Raw genomic sequence first — 26,987 nt, 5'->3', positions numbered from 1 at the left:
TTTTTTAAAAAAAATCTGTGGAATGTCTGCAAAAAAAGCAGCAAATTCTGCAGCGTGGGCATGTAGCCTTAGAGATACTAGTCAGTTGTTTTTGTTTTTTTTTCTCTTAATTTCTAGGCTGCTGGTTTTGGTGCAGAATTTTTTTGTAAAAACTGTGTGTTTACCAGAATGGGATATGTGACAATTTTCTGCAGTGGGAAATTTTACCCAAAGGATTCCTAAATTTTAAAGCCTTTGTCAGAAAGGTGTCATGACTGGGAGGGGTTTTAACAAGTTGATGTAGTTAATGGTGATTATGCTGGTATAGCAGCAGCAGCAGCAGAAGCACTGATGGGAGTTTGGTTTAACGGACAGCTCTTGCATTAAAAGCCCTGATTGATCCCAGCGCCATCCCTAGCAGTTTGTCTCCTAGGTGGTCTGATCAATTGTAATTGTGGTATTTGGAGGTTGGAAAGAGCTTTCTCTTAACCCAAACAGACATGATTATGGGAAAGTGATGGTTATCATAGCATTTGGATAGGGAATGTCTGGAGTTTGCCAGGTACGGTGATTTGCAAGGTCATACTACAGGTGGGGTATAGTGGAAGTCTTGTCAATGTATTAGATCACCAATGGGATAAAAGTTGAAGTTACATATAGAGGCAAAGTAAAACAAACTAAACGTAAAAAAGAAATTTCATTAAACCCTTATGACCTGGCCGGTACAACCTATTTGTCGGGTTCTTACCTACCAAGGACGTACTGGTACATCCTGGTAGTCGTGGGGAGAAGGTGCTGTGTACCTGTGATTGCTGCTGGGGACTCTGCTTACCTGAGAAATGAACATCGTAAAAATATAAATGGCAACTCTTCATCATACAGCTGAGAAAAGTGATAAATAAGAGATTTAAAAAAAAAAAAAAGAAGGGGTGGCATCTCTCCATAGCCCCAATGTGTTTCCTGTTCCTAGGAGTGGATACCTACGCATTGTGCTTCCTAAGGAAAGTTCTCCAGACCTATCTGGATCTCTCTTGGTCACGCATAAGAGGGGATAGATGCGGTGTCTGCATCTCCTTGTAGCAGCTGCCTCCATCCTGGAGGCTGGGCCGGAAGGGGATGTATCTACAGCATGCACCGGCACTCGTCCCCTGGGTCATTTCCGGCGAATATGATGTCACAGGCCAGGGGTGCGGTATCCTGATACTTCCGGGTGGATGTAGTCAAAGGAGCTGCATGTAGTGCACAATATACTTAAAAGGACACAACCAGTGGCGCCCAGTCACCTGTGGACCTGCACGCCGACCCGAAACCCTCTCCTACCGTGGTAGTGCCAGGATAAATGATGGGTGAGTGCCTACTCTGTATTGCCATACTCATGGCCTTATTATTGTATTTTATTTAAGCTAGGAAAACAACTAAAACAAAGCATAAAGAATTTGCTTTGTGCAAAAGAAAGTTAGACGGAGTATGATAAAAAGCTATGCCGGTCTTGTATTGAGAAGATGGTGGCAGAGGAATCCCCCTCTATCTTTCAAGAGAGAAAAACTGATCAAAGACAGGGTTAGGGCGACAGAAAAGAAAGTAACCAAATTAAGGCCCATCCCCGAAGCAAACAACTGCCTTCAGATGTTCACTCTGAGGACGAATCAGGACAAGTATTACACTCAGAGAGGTCAGAGTCAGGCTCCTCAGATGAGGAATACGGCCGCTCATTTTTTTCGGCAGAGGATACCAACAATCTCCTGAAAGTAGTCAGGCTTTTGGCAGAGGATACCAACAGACTCCTGAACGTATTCAAGCTAACCATAAGGGTTGAGTCCCCTAAAGAGCCTAGATTTATACAGGATGCCATGTTCGGGAACTTGGAGGAGCAGAAACAGAAAGTGTTTCCAGAACATGAGAACTTACTGGCACTGATTAAAATGGAGTGGGAAAAAACCTGTTAAAAAAAAAAATTACCATCCCCCACTTTAAAAAGGAAATATCCCTTCAGCGAGGATCTATGTAACACCTGGGAAACATCCCCCCCTAAGATTGATGCAGCTTTAGCCAAAGTATCCAGAGGTGTGGCCCTCCACTTCAAGGACTTGGGATCCCTAAGGCTGCTTTCACACATCCGGTTTTTGCTGTGCGGCACAATCCGGCTCTTTGCAGAAAAAACGCAACCGTTTTTTTTTTTTTGCCGCTAGTTGCATTTTTTCCGCATACACTTTCATTAGTGCCGGATTGTGCCGCATGGCCTTGCGTTCGGTCGGTTTTTTTGCCGGATGCGGCGCTTTTTCTAATGCATGCCTATGGATGCCGGATGCGGCAAAAACCGCATCCGGCCGCCTCATGCAGTTTTTTGCACTGCGCATGCTCAATAGCGTGCTGCAACCGGCAAAAACTGGACGGGCCGCATGTAAAAACTTATGCAAAGGATGCGTTTTTTTCGCCGCATAGGTTTTAGAGCCGGATTTAGCCGCACTACTAAATCCGGATGTGTGAAAGCAGCCTAAAAGACCCATTGGATAAAAAGAATGACCCGTTCCTTTAGGGAACATGGGAAGTGGCAGCGTGGTCCTTCAAATCCAGCATAGCAGTGACATGCACTGCTCGAGCTATAATCACCTGGCTCAATGAGTTATGTTCTCCCATAAAAAATAAATGCCCTAAAGAACAGCCACTAGAGGCACTACTCATGATTCAGAAAGCAACAGCGTTTCTACTGGATGCCTCGGTGGAGAGTGTAAGGTTAGTCACTCGTGCATGCGCCTTGTCCAACTCCAGCCGCAGGGCTCTATGGTTAAAAAACTGGGCAGCGGACTTTTAGTCTAAAGTAAAGCTCTGCTCTTTCCCTTGTCAGGGAGTTTCTGTTCGGGCCTGCGTTGGATGAGATCTTGAAAAACCTGCAGACAAAAAAGGGCTTCTCCCTACCAACGATTTAGGAGGTCCTTTCGTGGCTCAGGGAGGAGAGGACATAGAGGGGGCCGAACAAAAGACAGATCAATGGAGGGGTGTGCCTGGATGGGCAAGGATAACAAAGGGTTCCTATTCAATAAGGCTCACTTTAGGGGGAATCCCAGATATCAGCAATGACGCCAGGCAACAGGTGGGAGGGAGGAAGATTGAAACTCTTCAATCAGCATTGCGCTCAACTCCCATCATCCAGATGGGTAATAGACACACTATCTCAGTGCCTAAGACTAACTTTTTCCTCTCTCCCCTGACGAAGGATAATAAAAACCCGAACAATCATAAACAAGCAGGGGGTGTGAAGGCCCAGGCTATGAATCAATTGTACATATAATAAGATAATCTGTGTTTGTATAACCATTGCTTAAATGCTATCATGTATACTAGGATGCATCTTATGGAATGTATTATTGAAACTAATTATGCTAAGTTGAACAATGCAGACATTCAAGAGACCACCTCAAACTGGTCCCTTGAGTGTCAGTAACAAGCTGCTGACTTACATGCATAGACTTTTGCTTATCTCCAGGTGCCTTATCAAGGACAGTATAGTCTTGTAGGAGACTCTAGCCAAATAAGGAAATAAGTAAAACCAAGTTAGATAATTGTTCAATAGCAATACGGATGTACTGATTGAACTATATAACTGTGTTGTTTTTTTTTACAGTACACGGCTTAGAAGAGCACTGTGCTTCTCCCAGATAGAGATACGTCTCTGTGTGGTCATTTTTCCTAATTCATATACATCTGTGCAGATCTGATTTGGAATCCTCCGAGACCCGGAGGTCTACCCCAACAGCTTGGTGCCCAAATCTTGGGGCCCCCATAAGGAGCACCCTGAAAACCTGGACACCCCGATACCCGGATTACTCGGACCAGGACCTCCCTCCGCTCCAACCGGACTGATCATCCCACAACCCCGGTAAGTGTTACATACTGTGTATTCACTGACCACAAGGTTGTTCTTGGAGAGGAGGGGGTGACAGGCCTTGTGTCCTCATCGGAGTTAAAGGTACTCGATAGTGACTCGGTGGTGGTGCCCGCTGGGGGCCCGGTAGGCTGAATCCCGCCCTGTCATGTGGATTTCAATTGTCACAAGGGACGAATGAGGCAATAGCAATGGCCACCTTCCCCTTAGTCCTGTATACATCTGTAGCACAGACACAGGCTGGTTCTATGGTGACTGTCAAAAATCCACGCCCCAAGCCTATGCTGAGAAGACTGCTGTAAGAGGGTACTAGGGTATACATGAACCGCTCTGTGGGAACTGAGGTGAAGACATTGGGAAAGGCCCGAGAGCGTGACTAGCATGTATCTATATATTGTAGCGTGAAACGTAAAGTTTCCCTGGGAGATCCCTCGATTTAAGATAAAGGTAGACAGATAATCTTATTAAGGGGGGACTCTGAAGGCCCAGGCTATGAATCAATTGTCCATATAATAAGATAATCTATCTTTATATAACCATTGCTTAAATGCTATCATGTATACTAGGATGCACCTTCTGGAATGTATTATTTTTTATTTTTTTTTAACTTCGTTTTATTAACAATTTCAAACATGGTACAACTGACATTTGCCATATAAAGATAGCTCAGTATATAGATAGTAATATTTAAATATAACAATAAACAGTCATATAAAGTCCATAATATCTTTAGCAGTTAAGATAGAACAATGTTATTATCCATACTACTTATCATTTGCATATATATCTAATTTTATATTGAGCATAAGAACAGCTCTATCAGCATGACCATATTTTGAAAACAAGATAGAAAGAGGAATAGAAAAAGGAAGAAAGAAAGAACAACAACAGCCACATTGCATTATTATACCTCAATATACCATTGGACAGTGTTTCATATCCCAACATCTAACGGGAACCACCATTATCCGCATAATCTCCCTCAAACCTCCGCAAGTGTGTCTGGAGAAGAATTCCACAAACCCCAGATTTTGTTAAATTTTCCCGGGCACCCCCTATTATAATATACCACCCGCTCATAGACTATGGTTGCATTGACTAGTTTAATCCAGGACCGCACAGTTGGATTCGAATCTCCCATCCACCTCAGAGCTATTAATTTCCTAGCCAGAAACAATGCCTCTCTGAGGAATATTGTCATGTAATGATCCCAGGACTCTTCCTCCACCACCCCAAACAGGCATATCAAAGGGTCACACAAAACAGGAATCAACACAATCGATGTCAGCAGAGATGTCACTCCCCGCCAGTACGAAGATATATTGGGACAGCTCCAGATCATATGTATGAAATTTGCCCCTGAGAGATGACACCTTGGGCACTCCGATGTACGAGAACGGCCCATACTAAATAATCGAGTTGGAGTAAGGTATGCCTGGTGGACAATGTAGCATTGAATCAACTTATTATTAACCGAAGGGGATACCGCAGTCGGAGATTCCAATATCTCTTCCCATTCCTCTCCCTGTAGAGAGGGAATTAGAGATTTCCATCTATCCTGGGCTGGCAAGGGGTCCGACTCCACCCCCACCGACAACAGGTAAGTATATATAGCTGAGATGAGGCCTCGAGGTCCTTGTGATTTTAGAATACCTATCATAGGAAGTGATGATATCAATTTCCTCACTCCAATTTTCTGTATGTGGGATTGAATCGCTGTGCGAATCTGCAGGTATCTAAAAAACTGTGATCTTGGAACATTATATTCAATCTGGACTTGTTCAAAGGACTTGAAGGTTGTGGTTCCCGGGACAAAAAGATCACCTAATGCACTGACGCTGTGAGTGGCCCAGAATTGCGCCGAGTGGTGATCTCTCAGAGTATGGAAGTAGCTATTCCCCCATAATGGGAGTTCCGCCACCACCCCTTCGAAGTGTACCACCCTCTTGGCTTGTTGCCAGACTAATCTTACCAACCTGAGGAGGGGTAATTGCCGTGGTGTTCTCAGTCCTTCTGATTCGAGAAAACACACTAAACAATCAGTCCCAGCCGCGTGTGCCAAGTGACTCTCAGAGTTTGGCAGCTGACATCCAGGCATCCAAGTCTCTAGTGCCCTAAGCTGTCCCGCGAGGTAGTAGAGGAAGAACTCCGGTAAAGCCATCCCTCCCAGTCTTTTGGATCTCTGTAAAATGGATAACCGAAGTTTGGGTCTGGATTTCCCCCATATGAAAGAAGTAGTAAGAGAGTTCAACATTGAGAAGAAGGATTTGGGTACTGATACTGCACTATGTTGTAGTGTATAACTAAGCTTTGGAAGTAAAATCATTTTGATTAAATTTATTCTGCCAACCACTGACAGGGGTAGCTTGCTCCACAAGTTATATTTAAGTTTAACGTGCTCCAGAAGTGGTGTTATACTCGTCTGCAGGTCTAGTGTATGGTCTTTCTGTATGTGTATTCCCAGGTATTGAAAGCTAGTTACCACTTGCAAAGGTGACCTACCCTCCATTGAAATTCCAGACTCATGCATTAATGGCATCAAAGCCGACTTATCCCAGTTGATGCGTAGTCCCGAAAACTCCCCAAATGTATCTATAGTATCTATAACCACCGGTAGAGTCTCTTGCACTCGATCTAAGAAGACAACCATGTCATCCGCATACAATCCTATTTGATCTGTTCGGTCGGCTATAGTGATTCCAGTGATCTGTGGATGAGAGCGGATTCTAATTGCCAAAGCTTCAATAACTAGTGCAAACAATGCTGGAGACAGAGGGCATCCCTGTCTTGTGCCCCGATTCAATGCGAAGGGTGTAGACATAGCACCATTGACTAGTATCCTGGCTGTCGGGGACCTATACAACATATGAATCCAGTTACTGAATTTAGGCCCAAAAGCGAATCTCTGGAGGCAGGCAAATAAAAATGGCCATTCTACCGAGTCAAATGCCTTGGCCGCGTCCAGCGAGGCCAAGGCCCACTCGTTCTCTTGGACCAGTGTGCTATATTGCACTATGGACTGGACCCGTCTTATATTTATAGAGGTGTTTTTCCCAGGCATAAATCCGGTTTGATCTGGGTGAACTATACTCAATATGACTGAATTAGGCCTGGACGCCAGTATTTTGGTAAAGATCTTGTAATCCACATTCACTAGGGATATAGGACGGTATGAACCGCAGTCTAGTGGGTCTTTACCCTCCTTCCTCAGCACAACTATATGTGCTTCGTACAAGGAGGCAGGTAGAGAGTCGCCGGCTGAAAATTGTGAGAAAACCTCTAAAAGAATCGGGGCCAATACGTCACAATATTTACTATAGAATTCTATGGGAAGGCCATCTGGACTCGGAGATTTCCCCTTAGCCATATCCGAGATGGCAGTAATCACTTCATCCAGTGTGATGTCCGTCTCCAGAGACCCCCGTTGTGATTCACTCAAAGTGGGAAACTCCAAATCCGACAAATATGTCACACAACTTTGAACTCCATGAGGATTTCTAGATGTGTATAGGGTTTTATAGTATTCACAAAAGCACTCTAAAATATCCTCAGGGGATGTAGCTATTGAGCCATCCATCCTCCGTATACCCAATATTGTATTTGAAGTGTTGTGTTGCCTAACCAAATATGCCAATAATTTACTGGATTGATTTCCAAGCTCAAAATATGATTGTCGGGTAAAGAACAATTTGCGTTTGGACTTGGTCTCAGAGTGCTGCATATATAACCTATATGATTGCATCCAGGCCGCTCTATTTCCATCGGTTGGGGCCGATATATATATTGCCTCTAAGTCCCTAAGTCTCCCCTCTACTATATCATCCTCAGTTTTAGTCACTCTTTTAAGATATGTTATGGTTGAAGACAAACACCCTCTAAGGTAGGCTTTAAGAGTGTCCCACACCAAGTTAATATTCCATGGTTTAGGGTGTGCTTCCAGGAAATCCTCTATTTGGGACAGAGTTCTATCACTTTGATCTATTAGTTTCAGCCAAAAGGGGTTTAACCTCCAAAAGGGTTTACCAACACCTTGGTTAGTCTTCATAGTAAGAATCACTGGGCTGTGATCTGATATGCCCCTGACCCAGTGTACCACATCATCCACCCAGGTTGCGATATTGCTCGACCCAAAAATATAATCTAGTCGGGACAGCGTGCGTCTAGTAGAAGAATGGCATGTATATTCTCGGGTGTTAGGATGCCGGAGTCGCCAAAGGTCAATCCACCCACCTCCCTCCGCGCATTGGTGCAAATCAGTCAAGTGTGTGGCCGAATGTTGTCCCCCTCCATCCATCCGAAACCTGTCCTGCTCCTCATTCATCACAAGATTAAAATCCCCCATACATAACACATACGCATCTGGATAATTGAGGGCAAAGCTCATTGCTTGTTTAAGAATGGAGATGCGAGCTGGCGGGGGGTTGTAAATACATAATAGCACATAATCTCTAGAGTTTATAGACGCATATATAAACACAAATCGCCCCTCCGGGTCACGCCTCACCACCTTCACTTCCCAACGGATATGTCTATGGACCAATAGAGAGACACCCCTGGAGTAGCTGGTGTGGAACGCATGTGCCGACCATTGTACCCACGGTTTGTTTACTATTCTGGCTGTGTCCCGTGTGAGGTGAGTCTCTACCAGTACCACCAGTTGGGCCTTGACTTGCTTAATTTGGGAGAATACCTTAATACGTTTTTTGGGCGATTTAAGGCCTCTGACATTCCAGGTCATAAATATTAGCTCTGACCCCATATCACATAGATCTTTTTATAGAACCAGGATCCCAGGTATAATACGCTTTCTGCCCTGCAATTAAGTGTGGTTAACCCTCCAACAGTAATAAGCCTGTCCCTGCAAAGAAATAAAGTTAATGCAATTGCAGCTGTAAACATATAGAACCAATATCGAACTTCAGGACCTTTCCGATAAGTCCTGTAAAACATTTCAAACATCAATGGGGATACCACCACTGAATACAGTGTCCTGGTATAGGTGGTATAAGGGTGCACAAGATAGGGCTCCCATTTCACAAGAACCAATTCCTGGCCAATTCCTCCATCATTCGAGGCACGGGGAAGTCCCATCTGTCTCCAAAGGGGGCTTCAAGCAACCATGGAAGAAGAGGGTCGCCAGGGGGCACAGAAAATGTCACTTAGGAAAGTAATCTCATGGCTTCTGCCCCTTAGGTTTCGGGTGTACCTGTAGCCAGTCCTCAGCCTCAGCAGGTGTAGTAAAAAACAGAGGCGACCCTTCATGCACTATGCAGAGCCGGGCAGGGTACAGCATAGAGTAGATGATGTTCCGCTCCCTTAATTTCTTCTTCACCTCCATGAAGTGGGCCCTCTGTTTCTGGAGGTCCACCGAAAAGTCCGGAAAGATCGAGAGGGCAGCATTATTGAACTTGAGTGGGCTCTTCTGTCGGGCCAGACGGAGTGCTGTGTCTCTATCTCTGTAGTTGAGCATCTTTGCTAAAAAGGGACGTGGTGGCGCGCCTGGAATAGGAGGCCTTGTTGGAACTCTGTGCGCCCTCTCCACCGCAAATGTCGAGGAGAACTCATCTCCGAGATTACATTTCAGCCACTCCTCCAGGAATTGTTCCGGATGCTGACCTTCCGAGCGCTCTGGCAGTCCTATGATTCGTATATTGTTTCGACGCATGCGGTTCTCCAGATCGTCTGCTTTCTGGCGCCATGCATTTGCCGATCCGGCCATTGTGGTCATTTTTGTTTTGAGTGTTACAGTTTGATCCTCAAGTTCAGACACTCGCGTCTCGACTTCCGCTGTTCGGGCCCTCAAGGATTGCATGTCCTGACGCAGGAGGCCCACCTCTGAATGTACCTGCTCAATTTTCCCTGTGAGGGAGCTGTTGCTTGTAGAAATTGCTTGTAGAAGCTGTTCATACACCTGCCTCAGGGTTAAATCATCTTTATCCTCTGACCCGTCATCCAATAGTGCCTGACCTTTTGGGGTGGCATTTCTCTTGGCTTTAGGGGCATCTGCCTGACCACCCCTTGCGAACTCCTTAAGTTTGTCAATAGCTCCACTTTGTTTAGGGGGACTCATATTGATACATTGGGGATTTGCTGATTCTGCACCCTTCTCTTATCGTGCCCCCGTGCGTCTGAATCTGTGCCTTTATAATGTATATTTAGTAATATGTCTGTCTCCACTTCCTCACCACGTCCAGAGAGCCGGAAAACAGCCACTTATATGGTGGATAATAAGAATGAAGGGAGTCCCAGGGCAGCACAGCACTCAGGGTGTATTTATCAGGATGATGCAGGCCTGTGCAGCGTGGGGACTTCAATATGTGTCACTTATTTGTTTTAATGTGTCAGGAAAAATCTGCAGGGCCCGTTTTTCAAGGCACACACTCCAGACCCTCCAGCACTCTATGGGTTAAAGTCTTCCACACTGCAGCCGGCCCCCCTAATGTGCTGCACACTGACTGCCAGTTACACAGCTAAGGGAGAATTAACTTCCCTGTGCTCACCACTCCCGGGTCTTCACCTCTGGCCATAAATCTGTCACTCCTCACTGCTCTCCGGAGTCATGCTCTGCTGCTGACTGTGGAAATGCATGCTGTAGGGAAGATGGCTGCTGCTCCACACTCTCCAGCTTCAGGAGATCCAGCAATGCCGTGCAGGAGTCAGAGAATAGCTCCAGTGGGAATCTGCAGCGTCCAGATGGTGTCTCCTGTCACAGCAGCAGGTCAGTGAGTAAATGGGTCAGGTAACCGGGTGTAAATGGCCAGGATAAGATCAGGATTATAGGAGCTCTCTTCCCATGCGTCCTCTCTGGTTGGCTACATCGCCCCGCCCCCCCTGGAATGTATTATTGAAACTAATTATGCTAAGTTAAGCAATGCAGGCATTCAGGAGACCACCTCAAACTGGTCCCTTGAGTGTCAGTAAGGGTACTTTTACACTTGCGTTAGTCACAATCCGCCGCTTTGGAAAACAGTGCAATCCATTAACGGCTTGCACTGTTTCCTATAGACTTGTATGGACGCATTGCGACTAATGTGTCTGTGTTGCATCCGCCGCGTGACGGATTAGTCGTGGAACAACTAACCGTCGGGAGGCAGGAACGCAGCATGTAGCGTTTTTTTGAGCGGCGGAATCCCGTTTTTTTCCACTGCCCATGCTCAGCTCTAATGTTTAATAATTGAAATCAATATTTCTCTCTCTCTTGGCAGCCGAACGATCAGCTGATCGCCCGGCTTTTAAGTGCAATCAGCTAATCGCCCGGCTTTTGAGAGTGATCAGCTGATTACCCAGCGGCCGCCTTTTGAGAGCGATCAGCTGAATGCCCGGTGGCCGGCATTTGAGAGCGATCAGCTGATCGGCCAGCTTTTGAGAACGATCAGCTGATCGCCCGGCATTTGAGAGCCATCAGCTGATCGGTCGGCTTTTGAAAATGATCAGCTGATCGCCCGGTGGCCGGCTTTTGAGAGCGATCAGGTGATCGGCCGGCTTTTGTGAACGATCAGCTGATCGGCCAGCTTTTGAGAACGATCAGCTGATCGCCCGGCTTTTGAGAGCAATCAGGTAATCGGACGGCTTTTGTGAACGATCAGCTGATCATTCACAATAGGCTGCCCCCGGTACAACTGTAAAAAAAAAAAACGGATCGTTGTCTTGCAGCATTTTTGCAGTCGGTCGCTCTCTCTCTGTCTGTCTGTCTCTCTCGGTCAGTCGGTGTCTCTCTCTCGGTCTCTATCTCTCTCTGTCGGTCGGTTTCTCACTCTCACCCCCTTTCTCATACTCACCGATCACCAGCACGGCGCTGCACAGATGTCACAAAGCTCCGGTGGCTTCTCCTGCTTTTGAAAATGCTGGCCGCTCATTATTCCATCTTGTATTTCCTGCTTCCCCCGCCCACCGGCGCCTATGATTGGTTGTAGTCAGACGCGCCCCCACGCTGAGTGACAGCTGTCTCACTGCAACCAATCACAGCCGCCGGTGGGCGAGTCTATATCGTGCAGTACAATAGATAATTTTAAAAAAATGGCGTGCGGTCCCCCCAATTTTGATACTAGCCAAGATAAAGCCACAAGGCTGGTATTCTCAGGATCGAGAGCCACACGTTATGGGGAGCCCCTCCCAGCCTAAAAATATCAGCCAGCAACCGCCCGGAATTGCAGCATCCATTAGATTTGACAGTCCCAGGACTCTATCCGGCTCATCCCGAATTGCCCTGGTGCGGTGGCAATCGGGGTAATAAGGAGTTAATGGCAGCCAATAGCTGCCACTTAGTCCTAGGTTAATCATGGCAGGCGTCTATGAGACACCCCCCATGATTACTCTGTAGTGAAAGTAAATAAACACAAACAACGAAAAAATCCTTTATTTGAAATAAAAGACAAAAAAACACCCTCTTTCCCCACTTTATTAACCCCCAAATACCCCTCCAGGTCCGGCGTAATCCACATGAGGTCCCACGACGCTTTCAGCTCTGCTACATCGGAAGTTGATAGGAGCGGCAGTAGAACACCTCCGCTCCTATGAGCTCCACGCAGCAACTGAAGTGAATCGCGCTGTCAGCGGGGACGTCACTGAGATAGTGCCGGTGTGTGCGGTGATGATGGGTGCGGTAGTGCCGGGGTGTGTGTGGTGATGATGGGGGTGGTATTAAAAAAGCAACAATAAGAGGATAATGTCCTCCAAAAATCAAGTATTACTCACAGCAAGTTGGGCTGCAGTGTGTACATCGCCCTGGCCAAAAACTGATGCTCTAGCAGGATACAGCTAAACCCCCACTAAGTGGAGGCACCACAGGTGCAGGAGAAGCAGATCACACACACACCTTCATGGAATGGAGGGGAGGTGACTGCTAGATGATAAAACTGCACACAAGTGGCTTGCATAGAGCGCTGTTCACATGCAGATGACACAGTCACAAACCCGCAGCCTATTAGGTAACGCCCTTCTATTAGATCAGGCGGGCTGCCAAGCCGTACTCCACTGTATATCATGCACGGACAGACACTCTACAATGCAAGGCCCAACAGAAAGGGGCCTGGCTGTATCCTGTACAAACAAAAAAATATGAGGTTTTTGTTGGTATTTATGGCCATAAAACGTAAGCCTACACCCTCGTCAAGGGACCTCATGTCTGTAGGTCCCTACACTAAATATAAAAAAAGCAACAATAAGAGGATAATGTCCTCCAAAAATCAAGTATTACTCACAGCAAGTTGGGCTGCAGTGTGTACATCGCCCTGGCCAAAAACTGATGCTCTAGCAGGATACAGCTAAACCCCCACTAAGTGGAGGCACCACAGGTGCAGGAGAAGCAGATCACACACACACCTTCATGGAATGGAGGGGAGGTGACTGCTAGATGATAAAACTGCACACAAGTGGCTTGCATAGAGCGCTGTTCACATGCAGATGACACAGTCACAAACCCGCAGCCTATTAGGTAACGCCCTTCTATTAGATCAGGCGGGCTGCCAAGCCGTACTCCACTGTATATCATGCACGGACAGACACTCTACAATGCAAGGCCCAACAGAAAGGGGCCTGGCTGTATCCTGTACAAACAAAAAAATATGAGGTTTTTGTTGGTATTTATGGCCATAAAACGTAAGCCTACACCCTCGTCAAGGGACCTCATGTCTGTAGGTCCCTACACTAAATATAAAAAAAGCAACAATAAGAGGATAATGTCCTCCAAAAATCAAGTATTACTCACAGCAAGTTGGGCTGCAGTGTGTACATCGCCCTGGCCAAAAACTGATGCTCTAGCAGGATACAGCTAAACCCCCACTAAGTGGAGGCACCACAGGTGCAGGAGAAGCAGATCACACACACACCTTCATGGAATGGAGGGGAGGTGACTGCTAGATGATAAAACTGCACACAAGTGGCTTGCATAGAGCGCTGTTCACATGCAGATGACACAGTCACAAACCCGCAGCCTATTAGGTAACGCCCTTCTATTAGATCAGGCGGGCTGCCAAGCCGTACTCCACTGTATATCATGCACGGACAGACACTCTACAATGCAAGGCCCAACAGAAAGGGGCCTGGCTGTATCCTGTACAAACAAAAAAATATGAGGTTTTTGTTGGTATTTATGGCCATAAAACGTAAGCCTACACCCTCGTCAAGGGACCTCATGTCTGTAGGTCCCTACACTAAATATAAAAAAAGCAACAATAAGAGGATAATGTCCTCCAAAAATCAAGTATTACTCACAGCAAGTTGGGCTGCAGTGTGTACATCGCCCTGGCCAAAAACTGATGCTCTAGCAGGATACAGCTAAACCCCCACTAAGTGGAGGCACCACAGGTGCAGGAGAAGCAGATCACACACACACCTTCATGGAATGGAGGGGAGGTGACTGCTAGATGATAAAACTGCACACAAGTGGCTTGCATAGAGCGCTGTTCACATGCAGATGACACAGTCACAAACCCGCAGCCTATTAGGTAACGCCCTTCTATTAGATCAGGCGGGCTGCCAAGCCGTACTCCACTGTATATCATGCACGGACAGACACTCTACAATGCAAGGCCCAACAGAAAGGGGCCTGGCTGTATCCTGTACAAACAAAAAAATATGAGGTTTTTGTTGGTATTTATGGCCATAAAACGTAAGCCTACACCCTCGTCAAGGGACCTCATGTCTGTAGGTCCCTACACTAAATATAAAAAAAGCAACAATAAGAGGATAATGTCCTCCAAAAATCAAGTATTACTCACAGCAAGTTGGGCTGCAGTGTGTACATCGCCCTGGCCAAAAACTGATGCTCTAGCAGGATACAGCTAAACCCCCACTAAGTGGAGGCACCACAGGTGCAGGAGAAGCAGATCACACACACACCTTCATGGAATGGAGGGGAGGTGACTGCTAGATGATAAAACTGCACACAAGTGGCTTGCATAGAGCGCTGTTCACATGCAGATGACACAGTCACAAACCCGCAGCCTATTAGGTAACGCCCTTCTATTAGATCAGGCGGGCTGCCAAGCCGTACTCCACTGTATATCATGCACGGACAGACACTCTACAATGCAAGGCCCAACAGAAAGGGGCCTGGCTGTATCCTGTACAAACAAAAAAATATGAGGTTTTTGTTGGTATTTATGGCCATAAAACGTAAGCCTACACCCTCGTCAAGGGACCTCATGTCTGTAGGTCCCTACACTAAATATAAAAAAAGCAACAATAAGAGGATAATGTCCTCCAAAAATCAAGTATTACTCACAGCAAGTTGGGCTGCAGTGTGTACATCGCCCTGGCCAAAAACTGATGCTCTAGCAGGATACAGCTAAACCCCCACTAAGTGGAGGCACCACAGGTGCAGGAGAAGCAGATCACACACACACCTTCATGGAATGGAGGGGAGGTGACTGCTAGATGATAAAACTGCACACAAGTGGCTTGCATAGAGCGCTGTTCACATGCAGATGACACAGTCACAAACCCGCAGCCTATTAGGTAACGCCCTTCTATTAGATCAGGCGGGCTGCCAAGCCGTACTCCACTGTATATCATGCACGGACAGACACTCTACAATGCAAGGCCCAACAGAAAGGGGCCTGGCTGTATCCTGTACAAACAAAAAAATATGAGGTTTTTGTTGGTATTTATGGCCATAAAACGTAAGCCTACACCCTCGTCAAGGGACCTCATGTCTGTAGGTCCCTACACTAAATATAAAAAAAGCAACAATAAGAGGATAATGTCCTCCAAAAATCAAGTATTACTCACAGCAAGTTGGGCTGCAGTGTGTACATCGCCCTGGCCAAAAACTGATGCTCTAGCAGGATACAGCTAAACCCCCACTAAGTGGAGGCACCACAGGTGCAGGAGAAGCAGATCACACACACACCTTCATGGAATGGAGGGGAGGTGACTGCTAGATGATAAAACTGCACACAAGTGGCTTGCATAGAGCGCTGTTCACATGCAGATGACACAGTCACAAACCCGCAGCCTATTAGGTAACGCCCTTCTATTAGATCAGGCGGGCTGCCAAGCCGTACTCCACTGTATATCATGCACGGACAGACACTCTACAATGCAAGGCCCAACAGAAAGGGGCCTGGCTGTATCCTGTACAAACAAAAAAATATGAGGTTTTTGTTGGTATTTATGGCCATAAAACGTAAGCCTACACCCTCGTCAAGGGACCTCATGTCTGTAGGTCCCTACACTAAATATAAAAAAAGCAACAATAAGAGGATAATGTCCTCCAAAAATCAAGTATTACTCACAGCAAGTTGGGCTGCAGTGTGTACATCGCCCTGGCCAAAAACTGATGCTCTAGCAGGATACAGCTAAACCCCCACTAAGTGGAGGCACCACAGGTGCAGGAGAAGCAGATCACACACACACCTTCATGGAATGGAGGGGAGGTGACTGCTAGATGATAAAACTGCACACAAGTGGCTTGCATAGAGCGCTGTTCACATGCAGATGACACAGTCACAAACCCGCAGCCTATTAGGTAACGCCCTTCTATTAGATCAGGCGGGCTGCCAAGCCGTACTCCACTGTATATCATGCACGGACAGACACTCTACAATGCAAGGCCCAACAGAAAGGGGCCTGGCTGTATCCTGTACAAACAAAAAAATATGAGGTTTTTGTTGGTATTTATGGCCATAAAACGTAAGCCTACACCCTCGTCAAGGGACCTCATGTCTGTAGGTCCCTACACTAAATATAAAAAAAGCAACAATAAGAGGATAATGTCCTCCAAAAATCAAGTATTACCTCATATTTTTTTGTTTGTACAGGATACAGCCAGGCCCCTTTCTGTTGGGCCTTGCATTGTAGAGTGTCTGTCCGTGCATGATATACAGTGGAGTACGGCTTGGCAGCCCGCCTGATCTAATAGAAGGGCGTTACCTAATAGGCTGCGGGTTTGTGACTGTGTCATCTGCATGTGAACAGCGCTCTATGCAAGCCACTTGTGTGCAGTTTTATCATCTAGCAGTCACCTCCCCTCCATTCCATGAAGGTGTGTGTGTGATCTGCTTCTCCTGCACCTGTGGTGCCTCCACTTAGTGGGGGTTTAGCTGTATCCTGCTAGAGCATCAGTTTTTGGCCAGGGCGATGTACACACTGCAGCCCAACTTGCTGTGAGTAATACTTGATTTTTGGAGGACATTATCCTCTTATTGTTGCTTTTTTTATATTTAGTGTAGGGACCTACAGACATGAGGTCCCTTGACGAGGGTGTAGGCTTACGTTTTATGGCCATAAATACCAACAAAAACCTCATATTTTTTTGTTTGTACAGGATACAGCCAGGCCCCTTTCTGTTGGGCCTTGCATTGTAGAGTGTCTGTCCGTGCATGATATACAGTGGAGTACGGCTTGGCAGCCCGCCTGATCTAATAGAAGGGCGTTACCTAATAGGCTGCGGGTTTGTGACTGTGTCATCTGCATGTGAACAGCGCTCTATGCAAGCCACTTGTGTGCAGTTTTATCATCTAGCAGTCACCTCCCCTCCATTCCATGAAGGTGTGTGTGTGATCTGCTTCTCCTGCACCTGTGGTGCCTCCACTTAGTGGGGGTTTAGCTGTATCCTGCTAGAGCATCAGTTTTTGGCCAGGGCGATGTACACACTGCAGCCCAACTTGCTGTGAGTAATACTTGATTTTTGGAGGACATTATCCTCTTATTGTTGCTTTTTTTATATTTAGTGTAGGGACCTACAGACATGAGGTCCCTTGACGAGGGTGTAGGCTTACGTTTTATGGCCATAAATACCAACAAAAACCTCATATTTTTTTGTTTGTACAGGATACAGCCAGGCCCCTTTCTGTTGGGCCTTGCATTGTAGAGTGTCTGTCCGTGCATGATATACAGTGGAGTACGGCTTGGCAGCCCGCCTGATCTAATAGAAGGGCGTTACCTAATAGGCTGCGGGTTTGTGACTGTGTCATCTGCATGTGAACAGCGCTCTATGCAAGCCACTTGTGTGCAGTTTTATCATCTAGCAGTCACCTCCCCTCCATTCCATGAAGTTGTGTGTGTGATCTGCTTCTCCTGCACCTGTGGTGCCTCCACTTAGTGGGGGTTTAGCTGTATCCTGCTAGAGCATCAGTTTTTGGCCAGGGCGATGTACACACTGCAGCCCAACTTGCTGTGAGTAATGATGATGGGGGTGGTAGCGCCGGTGTGTGTCCGGTGATGATAGGGGCGGTAGATGATGGAGGCTCTCTCTCGGCTAAAGAAAACTAAAAGAATTCAACACGTTATTTCACAGGAATCCGCTGCCTTTATTATCACACTATTTACAACACATCAGTCACATGCGTCACACAACGCATTGTACATAGGTAAGGATGGTTGACCTTGAGGAGATCAACATCCAACACCGCGGAGACACCATCACGTGTTTCTCAACGCTGGCAGGAAACTAGCCAGGTCTTTCACCGGGAAGGAACAAACACGGGAAGGGCAATCTCCAGTCAAAGAAACCGCCTATACCAAAACATGGTATCCATCCACAGACAGCTGTTTTGGGTATTTGCCCCTCATCAGTGTGGAGTAGGAAACTGGCTAGTGGGAGCAATGCCTAGTAGAAGACTACATAGGTAAGGATGGTTGACTTCGGGGAGATCAACATCCAGCATTCTTGTTTTGCATATTTTCCCAGGGGGCCTTGTTCTAGTGTCACTGCGTTGATAAACACGTGATGGTGTCTCCGCGGTGTTGGATGTTGATCTGCCCGAGGTCAACCATCCTTACCTATGTTGTCTTCTACTAGGCATTGCTCCCACTAGCCAGTTTCCTACTGCACACTGATGAGGGGCAAATACCCCAAAACAGCTGTCTGTGGATTGATACCATGTTTTGGTATAGGCGGTTTCCTTGACTGGAGACTGCCCTTCCCGTGGTTGTTCCTTCCCGGTGAAAGACCTGGATAGTTTCCTGCCAGTGTTAAGAAACATGTGATGGTATCTCCACGGCATTCTTGTTTTACACAACGCATTGTGACGAATGCCGCACAACGCAAGTGTGACAGTACCCTTACAAGCTGCTGACGTACGTGCATAGACTTTTGCTTATCTCCAGGTGTCTTATCAAGGGCAGTATAGTCTTGTAGGAAACTATAGCCTAATATGGGAATAAGTAAAGCCAAGTTAGATAATTAATTGCTTAACAGCAATACAGATGTACTGAGTGAACTGTATAACTGTGTTTTTTCTTACAATACACGGGTTAGAAGAGCACTGTGCTTCTCCCGGATAGAGATACGTCTCTGTGTGGTCATTTTTCCTGATTCATATACATCTATGCAGATCTGATTTGGAATCCTCCTCTGAGACCCTGAGAGACCCGGAGGTCTCCCCCAATAGCGGCATTAAAGCTGAAGGTTCTCCTCCTGCTAGAGAAATAGAAGTCGTCTTACCGGTAATTCGGTTTCTAGGAACCCTCCATGACAGCACCACAGGAGGTTTCCTCTCCACCCTGATAGGGACAGGAAACACAGAGGTCAAAAGGCCCCTCCCCGCTTCCCTTGTCAGTGTTTTTTCAAGGATCACATTGTTATGAATGGTTAAATCTTTACTTTCAAGAAATAAGCCATTACACATATTACAGTGCCAACAAGAAAGGGAGAGAAACTGGTGCTGTCATGGAGGGTTCCTAGAAACCAAATTATCGGTAAGACTAATTTTTTCTCTCCAGTCACCCTCCACGACAGTACCATAGGAGCAGTACCAACGAAATTGTTAGAGGGGGACAACAGCCTGAAGGACTTTCCTTCCAAATGCTAAGTCTCTATTAGAAGCCAGGTTCAGTCTATTTTGACAGATGAATGTGTGGATTGACGACCATGTGGCGGCCCTGCATATTTGTTCAGTAAAGGCATTCGCTCTCTCAGCCCACGAAGTAGAGACTGATCTGGTGGAATGGGCTGTGAGTTTTAATGGAGGCGTATGCCTCGCATATGGCCCTCTTTATTCAGTTAGAAATGCTATTTTTTGCTGCTTTTTTGCCTTTGTTTTTGCCTAAAGCCTGGATAAAAAGATTAGAGTCTTTCCAACAGTCACTTGTTTGTTTAAATTACATGAGTTAGGGCAGAATGTGACACCATATCAAACAATTATAAAGACTACACCCTAGACTAGAATTTACATAACAAGAGAACTAAGGGGTAATGGTCCTGTGCGTGACCAAATAACCAAAAACACGTCAGACAAACTTCTTGCAAAAATATCAAAAGTGTTTATTACATAGTTCAGTTACAAGAAGTGAAATACAACAAGAAAAATTAGAGAAACGCATAACAATTATCAGGCTTTTAATGAGTGTCACCGATGCAAATCACATAGGGCCAACACACCACATATGGTGAGAGTATATATTAATGGACAGATACTAAATAGTTAAATAAACCCAGTATGGATGCAATTAGGTTACTGAAATATAGAAGACTATAAGCATATCTTTTAATTGTTTTTACCATACATTAAAGTACAGCCATAGGTTAAAAAGGGACTCCATAGAGAAAATCCCCTAATAGTATTCATTCCAGGGTTAACACAGTGTAAATTTCCTAAGCCTATGAGCCGGACGTACAAAATTATTCACTCACCCATAGTGGCCAGTGGTGCCCAAGAAAAATGTGCCCTGACACGCACGTTTCGATCTCTTCTTCGGGGGCCGTAGTGTGATATATGCACTTATTACCGTGTTTAAATAGCCCGCTTCAAACGCCGTCGAGACTACCATTGGCCGCAGGTGGGGCGGGACTCCGGCACAGATCCACGTCATCGGGCACTCCCGAAAGTGACGCGGGCATTTCCTGTATTGTCACACAGGATGCACGCGTCATGCCGAATGGAGGCCGGCCGATGCGAACATGGAGTGCCACCGCACATGCGCGCCACTACGGCGGCCATTTCAAATAAGGGCAGGCAGATGGGCAAAGGGAAAAATATGACACATATAGAGAAAGTGACCACCTAAGGATGTGGATCACATCACGGATATATCTAACAAATACTGCACCAGGTGTATCACAAGATTTACACAGCCTAGAGTAAAAAATGCATATTTACTCAGAATGTCAATTGGAGATTTCCACTGGAATCATATAAAAGGAAACACAAACACAGCTCCCAATATGTTCCCCCAGCAATGCCAGGAGTAAATCCAGATCAACCCCACAATACAAATTATACAGTTATATATTTTTCATATGAACATGGAATAATAAAATATAGAAAAACATAGAACAAGCTCCACATAATTCGGCTACAGGTCCTTTATAGGTTAATATTCCAGATGAATATTCCACACATCCAAGGTTGGTACACAACCCATATTCCAGTATGTCAATCAATCCCATTTGATATATGTCAATCAGTAGAGGATGGAACTCCATAAATAAACACGGTATAAGAAAACCTACAATGAAGAAAGAAAAAAACCTAGAAGACAAAAAAAGAGGAAAACACATGCACACCAAAATTAATACAAAATTAAAAGAACTACCGAGGCAGCAATTAAAATTTGTACAATCAATATGAATCTCAACCAAAAACTGAGTCTGAGGAAATTCAAAGAAATGGTGAGGACAATTTTTCACTTAGTCTTGACATTGTACCCAGCGTAACTATCCATCTGCATTCGAGGCGCACCAACGCCTGTTGGTGATTACCACCCCTCGAACCCAGGTGGCGTTTGTCAATACCCCGTACCTTGAGGGAAGATGGATTACAATTATGATGTACTCTGAAATGTCGGGGGATGGTTTTCAGGGAGTCCAGATCGACAGCATCTCTCGCCGCTAGAATGTCCCTGACACGTTCACGCGTGCATACATGCAATTGTCTAGATGTTAAGCCGACATATGACAGGTTGCATCAACACTTTGCCAGATAGATCACATAATCTGTGCTGCAAGAGATGTACTGTCTGATCACAAATTCCCTTTTACCATCCGCCGACATAAATGAAAAAGCCCTTTCAATGTTCCTACAGGATAAACATGAACCGCAAGGGAAACATCCCCATTTTGGTTTTCCAGTTTTAAAAGGAAGGATATCCTTATGCACGTAATGACTATGCACAAAGATATCCCTCAGATTCCTTCCTCTCCTTGCCGTCATCAAAGGCCGATCTGGAAAGGCATTCCTCAGAGTGGGTTCAGTCTTCAATATGGACCAATGTTTATCCAGGATGCGTCTGATCTCCGCCCACTGGTTGTTATAGGTGGATATGAATCTGATTACTGGGGTCTTGTTCTCCTTTTTAACAGGTATGGATAAAAGTTTGGTTCTGGAAGTGGCTCAGGCCCTGGAATAGCTTTGTTTGATGTTACGTGCACTATATCCTCTGTTTTTGAACCGCTGGGAGAGATCCCTCGCCTGACTATCAAAAAATTTGTCCAAAGAACATATTCTTTTGATCCTCAAAAATTCTCCCACAGGGACAAGCCCTATTGGTTGAGGATGGATGAGAAGATGTTGCATGTAACAGGCTGTTAACCGATGTCTCTTTCCTAAAGACGTCGGTTTGTACAGACCTGTCTGGTTGGATAGTGATCTTAATATCCAAAAAATCCATAACCTCTGTGTTACTCCTGAAGGTCATCCTGATATTACGGTCATTATGATTTAAATCAGATAAAAAGGACTGTAATTCAAGGTCGGTTCTCCCCCAGATCATAAGCACATCATCAATGTACTGTAACCAGTACTGCAAATGGGAAGTGGCGCAGGCACCGTCACCGAAAATCTCTCTCTCCCAGTAGCCGAGAAAGAGATTTGCATACGACGGTGCGCACGCCACGCCCATTGCAGTATCGCGTTTCTGAAGGAAGAACCGATACTTGAAAAGAAAAAAAATCTGTGTCCGGATGAACTCCAGGAGTTCAAGGATTAGGTCCTGCATAGAAATCTCCCAGCGGCTCATTCGCAGAAAAAACTTAACGGCTAAAAGGCCTTCCTTATGCTGGATACATGAATAGAGGGCCTCCACATCTGCTGCCACTCAGATAGAGCCTTGATCTAAATATAGCCCATCAATTCTCCTCAGGACATCTGAAGTGTCTCTGACATAAGAGGATAGCGTCTCAACTAAGGGATGTAAATAGTATTCTATAAACTTACAGACTGTATCGCATAGCCCTCCAATGCCAGAGACAATAGGACACCCTGGGGGACAATGGGGATTCTTATATATCTTGGGCAGCAGATAGGACGTTGGTGTTACAGGAAATTTTGTGTGGAGACCCTCATAAACCTTTTTAGTGATAATTCCTTGAGCCACTTGTTTGTTGTAGGTAATGAAGAACCGACCGTCGAACATCCAAAGTATGGAATTCCGCCTCCTTGTCATTAGACAGCTTGTCTCAGAAGGAGAGAAGGATAATGACCTGTGATTGGTGGAAGTCTGAGACTTTTGTCAGGAAGGATGGATCAGGACGAATCAGGACAAACGATGATCCTGTCGTCTAGAATCCGGAGGTACGGTTCATTGGATGAAAGAGCCTGAAGTTCGCTAACACTTCTTGCTGTGGTAATTGCTACCAAAAATGCCGTTTTCCATGAAAGCATCTGCAGACTTATAGAAGAGATGGGTTCAAAGGGTGGTTGCGTCATCCCTTTGAGAACAATGTTGAGATCCCAAGGAGTCAGATTGAGCTGTCTAGGTTGTAGTCTGCTGGCCGATGAGAAAAACCTTTTAATCCACTGGTGATTAGCCAGGTTTGTGTCAAAAAAGGAGCTTAAGGCAGAAATCTGTACTTTTAAAGTACTAGGTAAAAGGGAAAGCCTAGGCTAGTTGGAAGTTCCATGGGTGAGCAAACGCATCTACAGCTAGACACTTGTCCCTGGAGTTTAGGGAGACGTAGTGATCCACCTTGGTGTTCTGACGGGATGCAAATAAGTCCACTTTTGGTTGGCCCCATTTCTTGATCAGCATCTGGTAAACGTCCGGATTCAGACTCCACTCTCCTGGGTGGAGGTCTTGTGTGATTCCCCTGGACTATCAGGTCATCACAGGGTATTGTGCAATTTGCCCTTCTGTGCAATATCCACCTCCTCCTTGGTTATGGGTCCCCAACTACATGGTTTTGCCAACATCAGTCAATTAAAGTCCTAGGTACACTGTGCACCACACCCACCAGACACACCAATGGACGGTCTAAGTGGAATAGGGTCGCCCACCCACTTGTGGGGGGTTGGTTAAGGGAAGGTCAGGAGTGTCAGTCGTCAGTATAGTTTTGGAGTTTGAGAGTGAAGGTTGGAGCAGTGAAGTGTAGGACGTGAAGGAGAGAGGAGGTCAGGAGCCGGGCTCCTTGGAAGCAACTAGGTGGCAGACGGTGGACTGGGCCTAGTAGGAGCTGGACCCCCGATCGCAGGGGATCGTGACAAGGGGCACGGAACTGTCGAGGAGGACAGCCGGCGGCCTTGTACCATCACCGGGCTGGGACCAGGGCACGACGGGGTACGTGGACCCTAGGTCAGGGAGTAGCTTCAGGCAACCTGACAATTTACCCGACGAGGATGGAGCCTTCAAGATCGGCTCTCCACCCGCTCCAAAATCTGGGTACTAGCGCGACGAGGGGGATAGGACTTTCCACCAAAACGGTCCAGAAAGTCTCAAGCGTAAACCCTGAGAGCAAGCTCCCACAGTTAGCCACACTGGGGAGCGGGACCCGACTAGTTTTATGCTACCGGGACCAAAAGAAGAGAGAACTTAGTGCCAGTAGTAAGGTCACAGATCACCAGGCAACACCAGCGGGGATGAGACCCAGACTAGCTCCCCTCAGTGGCAGCGGTGTCCAGAACTTTGGTTTATCCAGTTGTCGGTGTCAGCTTTTTGGACTGAGTGACTCCCTTCACTCCCCACGGCACTCCCCTGAACACCAACACAGAGTCCCGGGGTATCCCCCCTACCCGTGGAGGGTTCCAACATCTGGCTGCCCCACTCCATCGCCCCGGATACTCCCAGCTGCAGCGGTGGTACTCCGTGTTACCACACACCACAGGTGGCGTCACAAACTCTAAATACTATCCCCTGTAAATAACCCCCTTCATTTGAGTGGCCGCACGACCCCCGGGTCCGGACGCCCTTTGAGCCACCGCGGATCCAGATCCGAGCAGCCTGGCTGCTGACACGGGGGCGGCACACCTGTCTGTTAGGAAGTCTGCCTGTATGTTGGCAGATCCCTTCAGATGGAAAGCTGTTAGCAATAAAAAATGTCGCTCTGCCCTGGAAAATATTCTTGCGGAGATCTGTTTCAGATCTTCGTGTTTCGTGCTTCCCTGGTGGCGTAGATGAGCAACTGTCGTCACGTTGTCGGAGTAGACCCTTATGTTGGACCCCTGGATCAGGGTAGTTGCTGCTTTGATGGACTCCTCTACTACCTTCAGCTCTCTGAAATTTGAGGAAAGGCGGCTGATGTCGGGTGTCCAGACACCCTGAAAGGTTGCCTGTGCTACCACCGCCCCCCAGCCTCTCTTGGCTGGCATCTGTTGTGACGGAGATCAGTGGGTCCTGGTGCCAGGTTACTCCTTTCTATAAGTTTTTCAGATTCAGCCACCAGGTCAGGGAAGCCTTTACATGACCTGGAAGGGGAATCCTTTTGTTCAAAGATTTGGCAAGACTGACCCTGGAGGATAAGATATGAGTCTGGAGGGGCCTTGTATGAGCTTGTGCCCATACTACTGCTTGGATGCAGGCAGTCATGGTCCCCAGCATAGACATTGCAGACTTGATGGTGGGCGACCTCTGGTCCTGAAAAGACAAGATCTTGTAGTGTATTTCCCTTTGTCTGTCTTCTGGAAGGAAAGAAGATTGTTCGTGGGAATTCAAAAGGATTCCCAGGAATGTTTTCTCTGTTGCAGGGCACAGGCCTGATTTACGTAGGTTCACCAACCAACCTAGGGATCGAAGGATCTTGAGTGTATTCTCTATGTGATCTTTTAGGAGTGAGGCTGAGGGAGCGACGAGGAGGAAATCATCTAGATATGGTATGATGCAAATGTTCAGCCTTCTGATAAAAGAGACCACCTCCACCATGATCTTGGTGATGACTCGGGGTGCAGATGGTCCTGTAGTACTGCAAATCTTAAGAATTTCCGATGGGAGGGATGAATGTGCACATGATAGTATGTGCCGTGTAGATCTATAGTTGCCATGACAAAATTTTGACCGATCAGAGAGGTAGTTGATCTGATGGACTCCATTTTGAAGCGTTTGTAGACAACATACCGGTTCAGTAGTTTTAAGTTTATTATTAAGCGGTATGAGCCATTTGTTTTTTTTCACCAGGAAGAGGTAGGAGTAATGACCCTAGCCGACCTCTATTATTGGGACAGGAGAGATCACTCCAGATCTTTGGAGGTCTCGAAGATTCGCGTGAAGTAACTCTTGGGATTCCTAGGTTGGAAGGGTGGTTACCTTCAAGCAATGTGGGGGGTAGGAAAGAAATTCTATTTTTAGACCCTCTTGGATTGTTTGTAGAACCCATTGGTTGGATGTGATCAACTGCCATTGGGGAGGGAATCCTGAAATGCGACCTCCCACCTGATTGGCATCATTTATCCTGGTTAGGGGAGACAAAGATTTTTTTGCTTTTCCCTCCTTTTGGGTAGCTCTATCGCCCAGTTTTACCTTTTTCCTTGTACGTCTGGGAGGACTGCTGGGCTGGTTGGTTCTTTGGGGGGCGATAAAACCTTTTCTTTATTAAAGGTTTCTGTTTGGGCAGGGACTTCTTTTTGTCAGCAGCTTTTTCAAGAAGATCATCTAGGGCAGGGCCAAAGACAAAATCACCTTGAAAAGGAATAGAGCACAGCTTCATCTTAGATTGTCGTATCCCTGCTCCACAGTTTTAGCCAGAGAGCCCGTCTTACAGAGTTTGACAGGACCACTGATCTTGCTGCGACACGAACGGACTCGGTGGAAGCGTCAGCTTGGAACCCTGTGGCCTTTTTCAGAATAGGAAAGGAGGTCAAGAGATCTTCTCGAAATGTACCTTGGGAGAGATGTTCCTCCAACTGTCTTATCCAGTGTGATAATGCTCTGGCCATGCAGGTAGATGAGACATTGGCTTTGAGGAGGGCCGCTGAAGTTTCCCAGGACTTTTTCAGCAAACCTTCAGTTTGTGTCCATGGGATCCTTGAGATGAGAT

At 46.4% G+C, this 26,987-nt stretch overlaps 1 protein-coding gene across 1 annotated transcript in view; it reads left to right on the top strand.

The window, feature by feature from the left end:
• The first annotated feature begins 10,205 nt into the window (after positions 1-10,205).
• The window catches only part of LOC142297261 (uncharacterized), a 77,358-nt gene continuing 60,576 nt past the window's right edge, over positions 10,206-26,987 (top strand). Inside the window, exon 1 of the mRNA XM_075341515.1 lies at positions 10,206-10,580. The gene's annotated coding sequence lies outside the window, so the exon portion shown is untranslated. The remainder of the gene's footprint in view (positions 10,581-26,987) is intronic.

The sequence above is a fragment of the Anomaloglossus baeobatrachus genome, chromosome 3 (genome assembly GCF_048569485.1).
Source record: "Anomaloglossus baeobatrachus isolate aAnoBae1 chromosome 3, aAnoBae1.hap1, whole genome shotgun sequence".
Lineage (NCBI taxonomy): Eukaryota > Metazoa > Chordata > Amphibia > Anura > Aromobatidae > Anomaloglossus > Anomaloglossus baeobatrachus.
Note: the sequence above shows the minus strand (reverse complement) of the source record. Positions and strands in the feature narration are given on the sequence as shown.